This window comes from Protomyctophum parallelum (genome assembly GCF_964188405.1).
Source record: "Protomyctophum parallelum genome assembly, chromosome: 20".
NCBI lineage: Eukaryota > Metazoa > Chordata > Actinopteri > Myctophiformes > Myctophidae > Protomyctophum > Protomyctophum parallelum.
In genome coordinates, this window is record NC_139718.1 from 22,393,960 (window position 1) to 22,406,433 (window position 12,474).

At 41.1% G+C, this 12,474-nt stretch overlaps 1 pseudogene across 1 annotated transcript; it reads left to right on the top strand.

Moving 5' to 3' along the window:
• The first annotated feature begins 7,484 nt into the window (after positions 1-7,484).
• LOC310877700 lies at positions 7,485-12,080 on the top strand (annotated as a pseudogene). The gene is made up of 3 exons: positions 7,485-7,533; positions 8,569-9,102; positions 12,065-12,080. The product of its transcript is annotated as an uncharacterized misc_RNA (transcript).
• Positions 12,081-12,474: the final 394 nt, after the last annotated feature.

A 12,474-nucleotide genomic window follows, 5' to 3' on the forward strand; every position in this document is an offset into this window, starting at 1 on the left:
ACAAAACACGCACGCACGCACACACACACACACACACACACACACGCATACACGCACGCACACACACACACACACACACGCACGCACAGTACAGCTCACTGTGTAAAGCCGTTTCACCCTGAAGTGTTTGTGACAAGAACAGTCCATTAAGAAACGTCCAAAACTTTGTTTATAGAATAGATTATGCCATTATTGAATGCCACGATTACCGCCGTCTAATTGCCGTATGATATATGTAAGAACGTGAGGCAGGCTTTTAGAGCCATAGCCCTCTGTATAGATCCAGAGCTAACTTTATGGGTCGTGTTGGCAGATTGCTTTCTGTGAGGGTGATTTTTCAACGGCTTGTATCGACATCTAATGGCTGCATGCGCTCATAGGGCAGAGTGGTGAATGATGAGCGTGGAGCCGGCATCATGCAGGCAGTGCTAATGGGAAAACAGTTCCAGGCCCCTGATCCTTCCTTGCCCATGTGATAAGAGATACGTCGTGGCGGCATGAAATAGGCTCCGTTAAGTGGAAATTGATAAGACGAATATGAAGTTTCACCGTCTATCGCTGTAATCCTGGCAGCCTGGTAGATCTGTGATTTTCATGGTGCAGAAAAGACAAGATTGAGTTGCAGTAGCCTGACTGCATGGTTGTTCTCGTGACGTAGCCTGCGTGGGTGAGTAGGGCGGTGGTTGGGGGAAGTGTGTGTCTGTGTGTGTGTGTGTGTGTGTGTGTGTGTGTGCACGTGCGCGCGGGGGGTGTGGGGGGGTTGTAGGAGTCAAGGTTCCCTAGAGAGAGGAGAGGGGGTGGTTGGATGGTAATGTGGAAATGGGCGTAATGAATCTCCAGATGGGTGAGGGAGGTGCCGGGACTGCGGAGTGTCCGCGTCATGGCTCACTCTGCCGGGGTCCTGCTTGAAGCCTCACCCCCACCTCAACCCTGGGCCCCTAGAGCCATCCGTCATTCTTATTTATGAGCTTCCACATGGCCACTCATCCCCGCCGTACCACCAGAGCATCCACCCCTCAAGGTCGACAAGGAGGAAAGCTGCCCATGAGCGGTGCGCACTATAACGGCATGAAAAGGTGGGGCTTTTGTGTGTGCATATCTGTGCGCGTGTGTGCGTACTGTACTGTATATGTACTTGTGTGTTCACGTTGAGTGACAGTCATGACCTCCCACTGTATTTCCTTCTGTCCTGTACATGGCCGAGTTGCAGTGCCTCATAGATGCCTCACAGTGAAAACCCTGAGTGCGGCACAGCTACCCCAAGACAAGACGAGGCTTCCCCTTGAGCTGCAGGGACACGCCCTTCAAGGCAGTACACACACAGGACACAAGATTTGGTTGGGGTGAAGCTCCAGACCCACAGGAACGCACCCAGGGTGCCGGGGCGAAATCATCATATATACAGTTAATATGTGCGTGTGTTCGTGTGTGTGTTAGGTAGCGCACAGGTGGTGAAAAACAACCATGCTGGTTTCGTGCTCAGACACACCCAGCCAGCCAGCTACCCAGCCAGCCAGCCAGCCACACACACATAGCTCCGTAAGGGAGTGGTTGCACCACTCAAAAATTTATATAAAATATAAAGGCCAGGGCCAGTCAAATGCGTGAAATACCACAGTAGAAGAAGAGATCCCAGGGCAACCAGGACGTGTAGCCCATAGACATATAAACCTAGACGGGCTTTCCGGCTCTGGAGCGTATGTCCTCAAGGGAGGGAAAAACTTTCCTGAGATACCTTGCGAAGCACTGCGGAAGCATGAGCGTGTGTCACAGAGCGCATGTTCGGGTCTGATAAGTCCCGGAAAAGATGCGCTGTGATTGGCCAGTAATCACTTGAGTGGCAGCGTGACGTAACGTGCCTTCCACACTTCCGGCGTACTTCCTCCCCAGTGTAAATTCTTCCGCCCCTCCTCCAACAAACTGCAGCGGCCAATGAGGCATCTATTTTTTTTATATCTATGGTGTAGCCCCCCTAATATTGTATTCATAGAGTTGAATTATATGAGTTGTTTTCATCCACGCATGTAAGAAGAGGGAATAATAACCTTCCAAACACTGGATTTTGGCTCATTTGGAGCACGTCGGTTCCGTATGTAGGCTGTGAGTAAAAGCTAAATAAATGAAATAAAATAAATATTATTTTTTAATTGCTGGATTAAATTCAATTAAAGAAAGACTAGGTCCCTCGTTTTGGCACAGGCGGGTCGTGGAGAGAAGAATGAGGCATACATTCCGTTAAAAAAAGGTAATAATAAATTAAAACACATCACATTCAAAACAGAATTTCAATGTACTGTACAACAGTTTACAGTTTATGTATGTTTTGGGATGGAAGAAGCCAGACTGCACTGGTTCGGGTCCCTGTGATCTTTTTGACCTTCTTCCCTTATTAACTCACTTTCCATTATGATAGAACCAAGTCAGAGCCACTATTTCCTTCAGTGAAACAAAACGATCTCCTTAGATCATGCCATCTCCCATCACATGCTGCATGTCTGGTATAGTCAACAAAGAAAAAGTACAGCATCATCCCTCCTCTAATGAAACAGCATGAGGTTCATGAGTAACTGAATGACTCGAGGTCAGGGGGTAATGGGACATGAGGATAAGGATGCAGATTAAGATTAAGATGGGGATCAGTCTTTCTATCCAGGCAAGAAGTCACAAGCCCTGGGTAAAGATGGTCCTGCACAGTAAAATCCTCTGTGTTAATTTAGTGTACAAATGTTTTGTACACTAAATTGTAACATTTATACACTCTCGCAGTAACAAATTGATACATTAGCACCAATAGGATGTGACTGTGTGATCCCACAGCACTGCGGCACTATAGCCTTTCAGGCTGTTACTCATACTGCTGTATAGAACATTGTCCATGAATCTCAATATGACTCACACTTGCAGGCTTCCAGTCTCCTGCAAACAATTTCTCAACTTGTTGCAGTCACAGTCGTTTACGTCAAGTCTCATGGAACTGTGAGTAATATCTTTTGACCCATTAAAGGGTCAAAAATGTACAGGCCAGAGCGTCCGGGCACAGGCAATATTTCAGGCAGGTTCCTGAGCACTTGTGCAAAGCTGTTATGTAATTATTACTTGCGCAAGCAGAGCGCGCAAGTAATAATTTTGCCCAGTCTCTTTCGCCGTGACAGCCAACCCGCCATTTGATGTTTATGCAAAAAAACATCAAATCTGTGTCTGTTTTGCTGGGACCAGATTACACAAATGACCATATTTCTTACGTCATCATTGAGAGCTAGTCATACGTATACTATATACATAATCAGTAAAAAATAAAATAGCAAATTGTGCCTGATCTGCTGGGACCAGAGTACGTGGTGTGTATCATTTGTATAATCTGGCCCCAGCAAAACAGGCACAGATTTGATGTTTTTCTGCATAAACATAAAATGGCGGGTTGGCTGTCACAGTTTTTGGCGCAAAGTATACTGCTAATCAACTTACAACTACATACTCTATATAGTATATGTATATGTATACGTATGTCTTACGTCATCATTTAGAGCTACTCATACGTAACTAAATTACCATTAAAACATTCATTAAAAATTGGATTATTGAACGTCAGAGGTTATCTAACACATTTAGAAGATATAAACTCAGATTCCCAACTAGAAATGTTGGATCTAATAGCTATTATTGAAACACATTTAAAGAAAAATAATAACATTACTTTTAAATTAAAAACAATGAACACGAATTACAATACAATCAGGAATGACAGAGAAAAAGATATAGGTGGGGGAGTTATGTTTGCTATAAAAGAAGATATTTCCATTGAAATAATTCAAAATGAAATCAGGATATTAGAAAAAGTAGAACACGTATGTATACATGTAAAAGATAAAGATCTATATATCATTCTTATGTACAGATCACCTAAAACAGACCTTTCGAAATTAAACACATTTCTCGAAAACATGGTAAAGTATCTATCATCTCCAACTTCTGCAATTATGATAATAGGAGATTTCAATGAAGACCATAATACTGAGAAAGATAGAAGTATAAAGACCTACATGTCAAGATTAGGCTTTAAACAATTAAATACAAATCCAACTACAGATTACGTAACAGCCATATACGTAAGTAAGTAATACGTAAGTATTTTAGATCATGTATATTTTAACAAATGTGAAAGTATTATTACAGAAATTGAAGTTAGAGACACATATTACTCTGATCATGATTTAGTATTAATATCACTATAGTCCAAGATGAAATACATTGAAAACAATTGACAATTAATTTACAATAAGTAATACAATAATTATATACTGTATATTTTAATTCAGTTTATATACATTTTTTTTCATCACATACAGAATAATTATACTGTATAACATATTTTAATTCAATTTATATACCTTTTTTTCATCACATATCAATGATTTATTTTTCTTTAAAAAACTAAAAAGGGATCCAGAATATATCTACATCGATAAAACTGTATTTCTTATATAGATAGAAACTTGAACCATACTTAATAATACTAGGTGTTTATATGCATAAAGTAGGTAGGTAGCAAATAGTTACATCTAATAATTATACATTTCAAACGTTCCTTCACAGAGATACTGAGATTTGACAGTTTACAGCAGGCAGACAGACAGACAGACACGCAGACAGACTGTCTGTCTGTCTGTCTGTCTGTCTGTCTGTCTGTCTGCCTGCCTGCCTGCCTGCCTGTCTGTCTGTCTGTCTGTCTGTCTGTCTGTCTGTCTGTCTGTCTGCCTGTCTGCCTGCCTATCAAATAATTAAATATGTATTAATTCAATACGGCTATTTTTTTTAAATATAATATACAATAATGATACAGTCTAAAATGTAGCTAATGTAGTCCATACACAATAAAGGCTACGAAAGAACATTATAAAATAAAAGTTTTTAAGTGCCATGAGCGGGATCCGAACTAGGTGCCACACGGAGCAATAAATCAAGAGGCATTTGCACAGACACCTAGACTATTAGAAAGCCGTGACTTAACTTAAAGAAACATTCCACTGGGAGGCGGTCTTTTGCAACGAGAGCAGAAAAAAATAATAATATGAAGAAAGATAACGATATGATTGGGTGTTTTACAGCAGGAACTATTAAGTTAGCTATAATAATAATAATTCATATTCGTAGCACAGCCAGTGGTCACGTGACTTGACACATTTACCCCCGCACGCACGCACCTCCCCTCCCGTATCGGACTATTGTCCCGTCTAACCTCCTGTGGTGGACCGCCTCCCAATCACGGACCGGCCGACCTAATCACGGACCGGACGACGTAATCACGGACCGGCCGACCTAATCACAGATCGGCCGACCTAATCACGGACCGGCCGACGTAATCACGGACCGGCCGACGTAATCACGGACCGGCCGACGTAATCACGGGCCGGTGCGATGGGTCGGCCGGTCCGTAGGTGCGTCGGCCGGCCGACGTATTTCACGTCGGCCGCTAAAAATGCATTCGGACCGACCGGCCGACCTATAAAAAGACCGGCCGACGGTGCTTACCGGCCGGGACGTCGGCCAGAAGAAATGGATTCTGCCCTCCCTCAACAAACACATACATTGTTGGCAAGTCTAATATCCGAGATAGATTCTGGTATACAGCCACCATGAGGTTGTTTTGAAATTTGGGGTGGAGTATTTTGCTTTGCCTAATGAGACTTGCATGCCAGGCAAAAAAAAAGAACTGTTATCAAAAATAGGGGGTGTGCAGAATATGAGGGGAGAATAATTTAGCAGCAGGTGCGCATTGGAAAACCTGCAATAAGTAACTCTTGAAAAACAACAACCAGTCCTTATCTTGTGCAAGCATTGATAGCTACTGTAGAATCGGATGGAATGAATGGAAATGGATGATTAACATGGAATTTTGTCTAATCTATATGGTTGTATTTTGTCTCCCTGCTCTTCTATTGAGAAATTTAGATTGTATCAAAGGTCATGTCTTACCTAGACACAGGATCAGATTTTGACCTCATGGTCAAGATTCAACTTATCCCCTGAGCAAGCAGGCAGGCTCTATTAGCTCAATGGTATCAATTTCAGCAATGGCACAGGCAACCAGGTTCAAATCCAGCGTAGAAGAGTAAAGTTACAGCTTTAACGTTTCCTGTGTCTACTCGCAATATCCTGTTTTTGTGTGTGCATAAATGTATGTAGTGTTGGCGAAAAGCAAATTGCACACAGTTTTTTTTTTAATCAATTCAGAAATCAATATTTTGTCTTTATTGTTCATGGACTACCCAGACATAGGCTCACTGAACCCTTTGCAGTTGGCTAATTGATTTTTAACTTGGTAGTGGGTGTGTTGTGTGGGTATTGTTTATGCAGTAGCATTGCGTTTTTACCCCTGGCCGCAAATAGAAGTTCCCACCTTTGGAGAATTGTCAACCGTAAACACACAGGAAAGGTTCTTAATTTTGTTTCAGTCATAGAGAGGGTGCCCACAACTCAAGCTAAATTTCATCCCAGCAGCTACCAAGACACCCCCCCCCCCTATAAACAAGTAATAAATTCTACACCCACGACTCTGTTTTATATGCTCTAGGGTTTGTGTTTCCATTACTCTATGCACTGCTACAGTTTCCCATATTTTCATTAGTTCACCGTGTTTTTGATTTATGACACATCACAACTAGTATTGACAGTTCAATACCCACCCCTAAATTTAGCCATTACTCTTCTTGGCCACATGAACATGAGCATATTGAATTGCATTGTCGTATTGCGCAGAAACTATACAGTTTGTACAATCTTCTTGCCCACTGGTGTGATCAGCCAGTGTAAGCAGATTGCTTACTGTATATCTTAGGTATACAGTAACAATACAGTACTTTAACCTAACAGAGGTTGTGTCTGATGAGGTCTATCGTGGGCAGATAATCAGGGCATGGCAGAGTAGGAAACTCTTGCTCGTAAGGTGCCAAGAAGTAAAGAAAGAGGTACCATTACAATATAGACCAGGGGTTTTCAACCCGTGGGTCGCGACCCCTTGGGGGGTCGTCAAAGCATTTCCGGGGGTCCCCATCCAAAACATTGAGAACCCTTGATATATACGTATAGGCCGTAGGTAGAAAGTCCAAATAAAAAAGTTCTACTCGTGCCCTCCTGCAGTATTATTTTAATCCGTGGTCGAAGACGGGACTATTTCTTACAAGGCGTAATAATATGTGCAAGGGGAGTGGTGTGGTTTTGGTCACGTGGACCAATCGCGTAGCCGCTTTATTCCCTTGAGTATGCGCGTGACGTCATCGTATGCGGAAGAACTTTTTGTTGTCCATAGCAACCTAGCAACTCACTGTTGCGACGCTGTTTTCATTCACTCTAAAGTCTAAACTGGGAAAATGGGAAAGAGCTGTTGTGCGATTGACTGTACAAACAGTCGGAGCTATCCTTTTACAGACTGCCGAAATGTAAAGAAAAAATAAGTAAATGGATCGCTGCACTTCGCCGATGTAATCATGTTTCAGGGCTACTGGATTTGCGGGTGCCACTTTCACTTTGTGTCAGGTATGTTGCTTTTTTTGTAAAACCATACGTTCAATGTAAAAGGGCCTTTTCACACAATGTCCCGTTTTAAACTAACCTAACAGAGTTCTCTTCTTGTGGACCAAGAAGTGGATTAACATAGTCCGTTCCCCTGAAAGAGATCTGGTCAGGAGTAATTACTCATCAACATGTTACGTGAGTCTGTGGAAAGACTTGATGTTAATGTTCTTATTGATCAACACAACCAGTTACTGAATGTTAAGTCTCCATGGTTTTCCTCAGAATATCGTATGACACTGATTTATATGACACATTAATAGTCCACTGATAACCACTACAGTGGTTTAATATCAAACTTTTTTTTTTTTCTTTTTTTCAAGGACCCACATAACTTTTGATTGTTATTGCACAAATGGATCCTTACGGTCTGTAACTTACTCTGAGAGTGTACGAATGGAACCAAATGGACCCATAGTGTCAGAGTTACAGACCTGCATGTGTCCATTTGTACACTCAGGCTGTAAGGGTCCATTTGGTTCCATCTCTCAGAGTTACAGACATGTAAGGTCCATTTGGTTCCACTCTCACAGACCTGTAGGCTTAAGGCCTAAGAAGGGTCCATTTAGGGTCCAATGGGGTCCATTGGTTCCATTTGTACACTCAGTTACAGACATGCAGGCTAATCCTCTCTCACTCTAATGCCAGACTGGCATTAGAGTGAGACACTGGCATTGCCAGTGTGTGCCAGTGGTCACCCTTGGCACCCGTGGTTAAAGCTGCCTACCCCTGCTCTACACCAAACTTATTTGCCAAAATAGCCGGTCTACAAGCTCACAATGTTGTGAGCTTGTAGATCTGCTATTTTCTGCAAATGTTCCCTCCAGAATAGGGATGCTATTGTTCCAGTGGTTAATGTAAAAAAATAATCTCACAATGATTTGGCAGCCCCGTCCCGGATGAGTTTGTTTTGAGGCTGATGTCTGAAACAAACCCATATATGTAAACAAATTAATATCATATTTCTAGTAAATGTTTTAGTTGTTTTTGTTATTTAAGGGAAAAAGAGTGATGATCCTCTACATCCTGACTACGTGCCAAGGTTTTTTTGTTTCACCTCCATCACTGATCGAAGTACAGCAGAGGTACAGACTGTTGTTGAAGTCCCAGGCATTGGGGTCCAGACAGAGGAAACACAAAATGACATTGCCTCATTACATGAACAGATTAAATCTTTAAATGCTGAATGTCAATCACTTAGGGATAAAGTCAACAAATTAGAAAGTGAGTTGAAACATCGTACTCTTGATCCTTCAGAATTTGATGACAGCAAAATGAAATTCTTCACAGGACTACCAAATGTAGAGACTTTCATGTTGTTCAATTTTGTGTCACCAAGTTTACCACCTCCTGCAAAACAGTCACTTAGTGATACTCAGATACTTCTGTTTACAGCCTTACACTGATGAAGCTGTGCCTCAATCTGTCTGAGGAACTTTTAGGTTACCTCTTTGGCATTCACCAGTCAACTGTATCTAGAATTTTTCACCTTTGGGTAGATGTGATGCCCATCAGGCTTCATCCCCTGATATTGTACATTAATATTTATATTTTTTCTATATTTTCATTTTGCAGGCAGGATAAACTGAAAAGGCGGTTGGCCCGTGATTTCTCCGAGCTGGTGTTTCACAGCCCTGCAACGCGCAACATCTCCGAACTGGTTTTTGTTGAAACATTATCAGCAGATACACTGTTAGACAGGCTACCTCATCCATCAGACATGACAACAACTGAGTCAACCGAGGTAAGCCAAGCAGGTTCATCTTGGCAGCAGTTTTAACCTTGACCAGTCAACTTTCAACGCAAATATGTGTGCCACCTGTATGGCCAATCATCTGCCAAAAACGTGAATGATGCAAGGTACAAATCATTCTGTACGGCATCATCAGCTTTGCCAGAACTGTCCATTCCCCCAGCAAGTGATGCTCTCCACCAACATTGCAAAAGGGCAAACTACCAAGCAGCAGTGATGAGACGTTCTCTGACTAGTAGGATGTGTGCTCCTTCACCCATTGGCAGTGGATGGGGCATGGAGGATGGGGAGTTAACAGTAACAAGGATGACTAGAAATCCTGCCCCTGATAGTGTGTTGCAGGTAGTCCACTGTAATTGTAAAAAAAAAAATGCAAAAAATTGCAAATGTGAGACTGAAAGATGTTCATGTATGTCTGCAAAACTGTATTGCACTGATTTATGTCACTTCCAGGACTGTGAAAATGTGTCAAAGGAAACAGAAGAAAGAGGTACATGGGATGATGACTCTGATGAAAGTGATAGGGATGAGTAACCCAACATGTTACCATGTAGGCCTATACTACTTGTTTTGTTCAAGAATTATTAAGATGTTAAAGAATTGCCACACTGCCTACATCCATTTAAATGCAATGCATAAATGCAAACAGCACAGACTACTTACTGTACACAGCCAACAGAAGGTTTTATTGTGATGCATTTGTATGCTGTATTTTCATATATTTGGGGGGGGGGGGGGGGGGGGATGTACAAATGACAGATGCTGTGACACACTTGCGGTACTTGTAAATAAATAAATGTTTCATACAATTATGTTGTAATCATTCTGACCTCTAGTACTTTAATTTTTAGTCTTGTGCATTTTTTGCATTATTCCAATTTAGGGGGCGTGGTAACATTTGGATAGATTTTCTGCCATTTTGGTCCAAGGTGCCCTGATTTTCTTTTCTACCTTTCATTACACAGTAGGTTGAGACATTTTCTATGTATGAAACATAAGCTTTTGGCACAATTTACTGTGTAGGTTTCATTGTACTGTGTGGAAAACACTTAAGTTGAAGCATATTCTTTAACAAATATGCTACATTTCTTGATCTAAATTCACATATGAGTAAACTAAAGGCACCAATACTTGTTCCAGATGTTAAGTATATGCATTTGACATTTGAGAAAAAAATTGTGTTGCCAAAAACACATTTTACAAGCAAAAACAGCAGCACAAGATCTTCGTTTTTTGGTTATACACTGTTTATACATTTCTGGCTTGTGAAAAAATACTGCAGGGTATTATGAGTAGAACTTTTAACCCAAAGTCCAGAAGGGTATTATCTATGAAAAAATGCATTGAATGAGTAGTTCCCATGACATGGGAACGAAACTCATTTTCTAAGCACTTTTTCATGGGTCCCAACACGGCCTATAGTAGACCACATAATGCTTTTACATTTTGGATGTTTAGCCTACTCTCTTGTCCATAAGAAAACAGTCAATCAGTGGAATAGCTTAAAGGACAACTTTAGTTTTTTCAACCACGGTTCATGTTTTAGGTTGTTATTAGAGAAAGTAAAAGATGAGTGTTAATTTTTTTTCATTTGCTGCTTTCTTTCGTTTTAGGGATTTTAGCTGTTTTTCACAGGGGGGCGGGGCATTCGAGCATGGGGCTAAATATGTATTTATTTACAAACTTTTAGAGCGATTTATTTTTATTTTATTTACTATAGTCCTACCAGCCCCAAGAAATGACATCATGGGAACTACTGAATGTGTCAAACTGACATATTGAGCCTATGACACACAGTGTGGCTTCTCCCCAGTAGGCTACCTTCAGTAGATCCTGTGATCTTTTGTGGCCAGATGTAATTTCTTGGGTCTGGTAGTTCAGTCAGGACAACTCAAGAATGGACGGAATATATATTTATTGAATATAAGATGAGCAATACATTTATTATGGTTTGGCGATGTATTGGATGTATTGGAGCACAAATGCATGACTATAGTAAATAATAAAAAAGAAATCGCTATAAAATTGTGTAAAATAATGCATATTTAGCCCCATGCTCGAATGCAAAAACAGCTAAAATCCCTAAAATGAAAGAAAGCAGCAAAAAAGCAGCAAAAAAAAAAAACCTTCATCCTTTACTTTCTCTAATAACAACCTAAAACATGAACCTTGGTTGAAAAAAACTAAAGTAGTCCTTTAAATGCCTCATTGACAAGCAATTGATATTTGAGTGGGGTCAACAGCAATATGCCCAACCACAAGCAAACTGCTGTGATTCTGAATTGGATCAAGCTGGTATTGAAAAGGAATGAATAAGTCAAAATATCATCAACTACATTAGTGTGTAATTACCCAGTGCTTGCAAAATGAATGCACATGTATAAAATATTACACTGTCACACCAAGACTAACACTAAAGAGAATGATAAGCTCTTTCTGTCAAATAACACATCACAAGCTCTCTTTGAATCATTCAAATTACGATGTATGTTCCTCTAAAAACAGCATCCATCCCCCGATGTACAAACACATGTCACAAAGCCTTTAAAATGTTTGTGCTCTTCTGCTCAACTGTTATAGTTGCCAGTGGTGACTCTAATTAAAACCGTGGCTCATGCCATTCTACAAATTATATTATTGTTCTAGATCTTAGTAGACGAGGCGGATATAAAAGGCATGCCACGGGGAAAAAACATGAGGGGAATTGTAAAGCTTTAACACACTCTCTATTCCACTCCTCAGACATATTGTGCTGTAATGGTCCATGAAAATGCCTCCCCGTTGCCTATTAACAGCAATGGCATTCTAATGACGTCGCCACCGCTTTAAATCCATTTGCATTGGGAAAACTATCAACTGGGCACGCACGCATGAATGCCATTAGGGCACGGTTCATGACAAACGGCCATATGGGGGGCAATTTGTTATGGAAAGAATTGATTTGTGATGCGTGCAATGTGAAAAAAGACTAAAGACTAAATACATGGGGGAAGGAAGGGAATAAATTGCTGCCATGACCAGGGAGACTGATCGCTGCTGTCATCTGACACAATCACACACAGAAGAGATGGAGAATGTAGATAGTATTAGGATAGCATCTTTGTTTGGCTTGTGGTGTGCGTGTGTGCGGCGTGTTGAACTCAGTATAGCAA